The following is a 7,409-nucleotide window of genomic DNA, read 5'->3' on the forward strand; positions in this document are numbered from 1 at the left end:
GGACGCTCTTCCCAGACTCCTTCACTATGATGCTGACTGCAGGACCCTCTTCCCAGACTGCTTCACCATGATGCTGACTGCAGGACGCTCTTCCCAGACTGCTTCACTGTGATGCTGACTGCAGGACACTCTTCCTAGACTGCTTCACCGTGATGCTGACTGCAGGACGCTCTTCCCAGAATAGACTTTAAACCTTTAGTTACTCACGTTCTTGCTAGTGGAAAATCTTTCTCCCTACTTCATCTATCAAATTCTTTTGTAATTTCGAACATCTGCATTAAATCTCTTCTCAACCGCCTCTGCTTATAAATTGTAGGAATGTATATATTATATATATTTAAAAATATATATGCACAAGTTAACGAGATATGGATTAAGTTGTAGTTAGATTTGTGTTTAAGTTCACTAATTCTGTGCTCCCAGAGAAACCCAACCTCAAAGATTCGAGTACTAATACAAAAGCAAACTGCTGCAGATGCTGGAAGTCAGAAAATGCTGGAAGCACTCTGCAGGTCTGACAGCAATAGCAGACAGACAGAGGGCTGGATTATATGCTCCCTCGCAGGCAGCTTTGAAGGTGGGGTGGGCACATGCAATCCATTGGATGGCCTTTCCTCTAGCTACCCGCCCACGCCCCTCCTGAGCTGTCTGATATTTTACTCGGGGGTCTGGGATGTGTTGGGCGGACCATCTATCTTGGCTCTATTGAGGCCTTAAGTGGCCAATTAATGCCCATTCTTTGCAGCTCCCTGAGGACATTAGAGGTAACCCCCTTCCTCCACCAGGTCATTGCCTCTTTAACCCTCTCCCCAGCCTCTTGAACCTGCCCCTAACACCACCCCTCCACCCTTTCCCCTCATCCCCTCACAGAGACCCCTGACTCCAAACTTACCTGGACTCCTTGGCATTGTGGGACTGCTCTGTAGTCCCAGCTGTCGCCACCACTCCTGGTTTGTGCTGCTAGGGCTACAAATCTGCCGGCCATCTGATTGACCCAGCGACTCTCTAATGCGAGATGTCGTCCTGAGGTTAGGGTGTCTCCAGAGGTAAGTCTCACCTCAAAGCAGTTCAAGCTGCTCCTAGCATAAAGTTGCTTTGGGATCATGGGCGTGTTCCCCCTCTCCCTGGACCTGTTAACCAGTTGTTGGGGGTGGCAACAGGGACTCCAGCGCCCATAAAATCCAGCCAGTAGGTCTGATGAAAGGCCACAGACCTGTGATGTAAACTTTGCTTCTCTCTCCACAGATGCTGCCAGACCTGCTGAGTCCCGGCATTTAATGTATTCATGTCAAAGATTCAAGACAGTGGAAACAATTCCCTTCCTAATGCTCCCTTTCAAAGAAACATCCCTTGGGAGCAATTACTTAATCCTATAGTCTCTCAATCATTGGCCTCTCATAGTGACAGAAAACAGAAGTGAAACTTGATAACACCTTGTCTCTTGTCCTCTTAGCAAAGGTAAATTCAAGAAAATCTATCCAATCTTACATCGTTATCTATTCTTGACCAGTTACCTTGGAATGAGAATTCCTTTGTCCTCATTACTTAGGAAACACCAGATCCATACACCATCGTTCAATCTTCCTTATTAACCATCAGTTCTATTCCTGACCAGCTATTTATCCAGCTCATCCTTGTCAGGCGATGTGGCCTTGTCTGAAAGCCCATTCCTTATTTCTGCAGCTAGACCCTAATTCCTCAAGCGGATGTCAAGGGAACTTGAAAGAATTATGTTGTGAAAGATCAGCTAGAAACACTTTCTTCTCATATCGTCTTGCTAGATCTCAATGGCACTATCATCTGGCTGTTCTGTAACCATGGTAACTCCTTGAACCTTGGAGAATTGCCTTTTTTTTTTGTTTTTTGTGAAAGATACACGTGTTTGACTTGTCTTATCATTTTTTTAAACAAAGTGCCTTTGCTGTACATATTTTGTATTGGAGTCCCAGAACTTCCAGAGACAAGGTAGTACTTCCAATAATAATTCACCTAGGTAACCAGAGTCATTTGGAAAGGGTGAAATCTTTTGAGAACGTAATTATTATTTTTGCTAAGTGTTGAGTCTGTGAGAAGGTTGGATAAGACACAATGAGCACAGAGGTCACAGAAACATGTTTCTATTCATTGAAAGCAAACTGTGAGAGTTGTGAATGAAGTACTCTCTGGAATAGAAGAAGCCCTAATAAGGACTTCACAATAACAGAAGGGCTGACACAATCTTCCTAGTGACCTACTCTTTCCTGGGCTAAAAGAATTTCCCATAGATATTATTGGACAGTTATGTACTCCAATGAAGTGTTGTCAGTAGTTTTTTCCTTTCACGGGTCTAAAGAGTGAACCATTTTTAACGCAAATGGTGGAGTTAGAGCAGAAAATGTTATAGAGATGGCACGTTATAGATCATCAGTGTTTTGTCCCACCCCCCTCAAACAGCTTATATTTCACCACTTTTCTATTTTTCTTTAGTTCTGATGAAGAGCCATACGGACTCAAAACGTTAACTCTGTCTTCCTCTCCACAGATGCTGTCAGACCTGCTGAGTTTTTCCAATTATTTTTGTTTTTGTTTCAGATTTACAGTATCCGCAGTTTTTTGCTTTTATCTTAGTGTTTTGTTTTGATTGGTTTGAGATTATTGCCCTCAAAACCAATGACTGGTTTTGGAATCACTCTCAGGGATGCTGTAACACTGCAGTATGGAATGGCAGCATGCGGGTCCACCCATGATGACCCATGGGCATCATTTCCCTCTCATAGCGATCTCCTGATTTCAACCTTGACACCGTAACCTTTAGCAAATGGAGGCCAGGGAGCTCCCCTCCCTTCTATTCTTCACCTGCTGCACTCCCATGCCATTGATATGAAACCCTCCTAGTCTGGTTCAGTCTTTGCATTTTAAAATGGCGTTGACTCCATGCGGAGAAGTGGGTTTTTCCATTGGGTTGCCAAAACTGGTTGGGCATGTTCATCACACAACCTTGTGCCTCCAACCCCTGCACAACTGGTCAAATCGAACTCTTTCCCCCATCTCGAGTTTTCTTTCTGCAACTTGTTATGATCCTGGACCAGGCCCCCAAACTTGTGGTGCAATCTGGGTAGGTTCCAATAACTTTTTCTTTAAATTGGACAAAGTTTGAAATTGAAGACACTTGCTAAGAGAATAAAGCCACAAGATTCATTGGGTTTAGAACAAACAAAATTAAGCTTTCCTATACAAGGTCAGAAAGATAAAACAATTTACAATATCTACCCAATACTCAAACACTCATGGTTAATATGAGGTGTATGTGAATTAACAGGTGGGATGAGGTTTCATGTAGGGTTTAAAAAACTTTAATAAAGTTTGAGTGAAATTTATTAACATGTCCCATCTCGTGTGACATTGTCATATGAGGGGGACATGTCAAGGATTTTTTATTTTTCTATTTTTAATGTTTGTACAAGCGTAAGCGGTCTCCCCGAGACTGCACTTAGCCTCAGGGAGATGTGCGCTCTTTCGTTTGCATTTGGGGAATCCCCCCACCCGCACAGGAAGTGCATAGCGCTTCCTGCCGAACGTCATGCTAGACGGGCTTTAATTGGCCCGCCCACTTAAAACGGCGGTGGGGCCCGCTTCTCCGGTGGGGATCAGCTCCCCGCTCGCTGGGGGTTGGGTCGGGCCCGCCCGCCCAGTGGGCTTGGACTGCCTCAATGACTGCACATCTCCCAGGATTTCAATCTCGTCTCCCGGGACTCTGTTCCCCTGGATTTCCGGGTCTGCACTCCAGCCTCTACTTAACTATCGCAATTTCGGCTCTTTAATAGCTGGCTGGCTTCACTGGGTTGGCACGGCCCCTGCGTTTCAACAAGCTCCAATCTCTACAGCTAATACCAAGCCATAAATAGAACCCAGGGCTGCTTCAGAGCCCTAATCCTTTCCAGCATGCAGACAATGATTTTCTGTCGCCCTCTCAGCTCCTCACGACTTTGCCTGAACCCTAACTGCACAAAGCTATCAAGTGGGTCCTGGGCCCCTGCTACACGGAGCCAGCTAACAGTAACACTTTTGGTGCCAGGAGCCTGCCAAAGACTGCACCTTTTCAGTATGACCTTTTCCCTGCTGGGAATTCAGAGGTGAGTAACTCACCTTCTGATTCCTCAAAGCCTGTCCACCATCTATAAGGCACAAGTCAGGCGTGTGATTGAAAAATCTCCTCTTGCCTGGATGAGTGCAGCTCCAACAACGCTCAAGTAGCTCAACACCATCCAGGACAAAGCAGCCAGCTGGATTGGCACCCCTTCCACCACCTTAAACATTTACTTCCTCCACCAAAAAAGCATAATAGCAACAGTGTGTACCATCAATAAAATGCACTGCAGCAGCTCACCAAGACTCCTTCGACAGTATCTTCCAAACCTCTGATCTCTACCACTTTGAAAGACAAGGGCAGCTGATAGTTGGGAACACCACCACCTGGAAGTTCCCCTCCAAGCCACTCACCACCCTGACTTGGAAATATATCAGCCGTTCCTTCACTGTCACCGGGTCAAAATCCTGGAACTCCCTTCCTAACAGCACTGTGGGTGTACCTACACCACATGGACTGCAGCGGTTCAAGAAGGCAGCTCACCGCCACCTTAAGGGCAATTAGGGACAGTCAGTAAATCCTGGCCCAACCAGTGGTGCCCACATCCGATGAATAAATAAGTAAAAAACAATCTTTCTCTGAAGCTGTGGCCAGAACTTAATGTCGCCTGCGTGGGCACCCAGCGCTTGCGATGTGATGTTAAATAGTGCGTGATGATGTCGGGGAGGGTTCCCAATGTCTTAGCAAGGTTACATCAGGTGGGCATGCCTGAATGTTGGAAACCCACCCACTTCAATTAAAGGGCCAATCGTCTGCAATTTTGAGAGGCTGGTTCCTTTTTATGATTGACACATGGGGAAAAATGGGCAGGCGGGGATCGCACACTTTTCACTTTCTACATCCAGGGTGAGATATAAGGCTCAGGAGGAATGGAGGAGTGAGGAGGTCACAAGTTATTTGAAAGTCTGGACCATGCTGATTCATTCGTGAAGCATCCTGTTCATTTCCTATGCAGGATCAGGAGGCTTAATTCCTTTTGGAGGCCTTTGCAGACAGCGCCTCGTGATAATAAAGGTTAAACCTTCTCTACAAGCAGAGGGTTAAAAATGGGCATTGTTTATTCAGCTGGAGGCACTTCCTGAGATGAGGGGGAGCGGACAAGAAGAGAGAGGAGGCCAGCTGGCTGCAGACATCATCATAGAATCTGCCCGCGAGACCAAGAAACACCACCCGAAGGGGTCAAAGCCTTGCAATGGAGAATGGGTAGAAGGAGGCACCAGTGCCCTCCCGGGAGCCTCCGTGAGTTAACCGAGGTGCAGTGCCAAAGGAGATTCTGCCTCTCAAAGGAGACAGTAACCTCATTGTGTGAGATGATAGGCACCGAGGTAGCTTCCAACTGTGTAGGTGGGCACCCAATGCCAGTGGCGCTAAAAATAACTGTTGCCCTCAATTTTTATGCTTCGGGTTCGTTCCAGGGGTCTGTTGGAGATCTGTGCGGAGTGACACAATCTGCAGCAGACAGTTGCATAAAGATTGTGCTAGGCGCACTGTTCAGAAGGGTCAACACCTTCATACATTACAGGACAGACAAGGACAGCCAAACACAGCTCTCCAGAAGATTTGCAGCTATTGCAGGCTGTCCAAGGATTCAGGGAGCCATTGATTGCATCCATGTGCCCATTGAGGCACCCGCGGGAGAGCAGGGGGCCTTTGTGAATCAAGGAGCTTCCATTCTCTGAAGGTCAAGCTACGTGTGACCACCAACAGCAGGCCCTGCAGGTCTGTACTAGATATTCTGGGAGTTGCCATGGTTCTCTGTCACCCCAAGTTCCAAGGCTTTCAATAGCCCCTGGATGACAGGCTGGTGGGGGATTAAGGATATCCTCTGAAAAGGTGGCTAACGACACCTATCAGACATCCAAGAAGGCCCGTGGAGGAGAGGTCTAACAGAAGCCATGCTTTCATGATGGTCATCCTAATGAAGATGATTGGACAGAATATAAAGAATGGCAGAGAATGACTAAAAGGATAATCAGGAGAAAGTAATTAAAGTGAGAGGAAGCTAGCTAGAAATGTAAAAAACAGATAGCAAGAGTTTCTACAGGTACTTAAAAAGGAAAAGGGTAAGTAAAGTGAGTGTTGGTCTTCCAGAGAGTGACAGTGGGGAGCTAAGAGTAGATAATAAGTAAATGGCGAAAGAAATGAACAAATATTTTGCCTCTGTCTTCACTATAGAGGATGCAAAAAACATTTCAATAATAGCTGCAAGTCAGGTGGTGAACGGGAGAAAGGAACTTGGTGAAATTGAAATCACTAGGGAAACGGTACTGAGCAAACTGATGGAGCTGTGGGCTGGCAAATCTCTGGGTCCAGATGCACTACATCCTAGGGTCTTAAAAGAGGTGGCTAATGAGGGAGTCAATGCGCTGGTGTTAATTTTCCAAAATTCACTAGATTCTGGAAAGATTCCATCAGGCTGGAAAGTAGCAAATATAACCCCTTTATTCAGGAAGGGAGGGAGGTAGAAAACAGTAAACTATAGGCCAGTTAGCGTGATGTCTGTTGTGGGGAAGTTATTAGAATCAATCATTAAAGAGGTTATAGCTGGACACTTAGAAGAGCTCAAAATTGGGAACAGTTAGCATTGTTTTGTGGAAGGAAAATCATGTTTAACCATTTATTGGAGTTTTTTGAGGAGTAATGTGTGCAGCGCATAAAGGGGAGCCTGTAGACATACTGTACTTGGATTCCTAGGAGGCATTTGATAAAGTGCCACATCAAAGATTATTATGGAAAATAAAAGCTCATGGTGTAGTGCGTAACATATTAGCATGGATAGAAGATTGGCTGGCTGGCAGAAAGCAGAGAGTATGCATAAATGGGTCTTTTTCTGATTGGCAGGATGTGACGAGTGGAGTCCCGCAGGGGTTTGTACTAGGGCTTCAATTTTTTACAATTTACATCAATGACTTAGATGAAGGGAGTGAAGACATGGTAGCTAAATTTGCAGATGACACCAAGAGAGGTGAGAATGCATGTTGTGAAGAGGACATGGGGAGGTTGCAGATGGACATAGATAGGTTGAGTGAGTGGACAAAGATCTGGCAAATGGAGTTTAATGTGGGAAAGTGTGAAGTTGTTCACTTTGGCAGGAAGAACAAAAATGCAGAGTATTAGTTAAATAGAGAACAGCTGCATAATTGTGAGATGCAAAGGCACCTAGACTTGAGTCACAAGAAGTTAGTATGCAGGTACAGCAAGTAATTAAGAAAGCTAATGGAATGCTACCTTTTATATGAGAGGGATTGAACATAAAAGTAAGGATGTTATGCTTCAGTTATAC

The sequence above is a fragment of the Carcharodon carcharias genome, chromosome 9 (assembly GCF_017639515.1).
Source record: "Carcharodon carcharias isolate sCarCar2 chromosome 9, sCarCar2.pri, whole genome shotgun sequence".
In the NCBI taxonomy this organism is placed as follows: Eukaryota; Metazoa; Chordata; class Chondrichthyes; order Lamniformes; family Lamnidae; genus Carcharodon; species Carcharodon carcharias.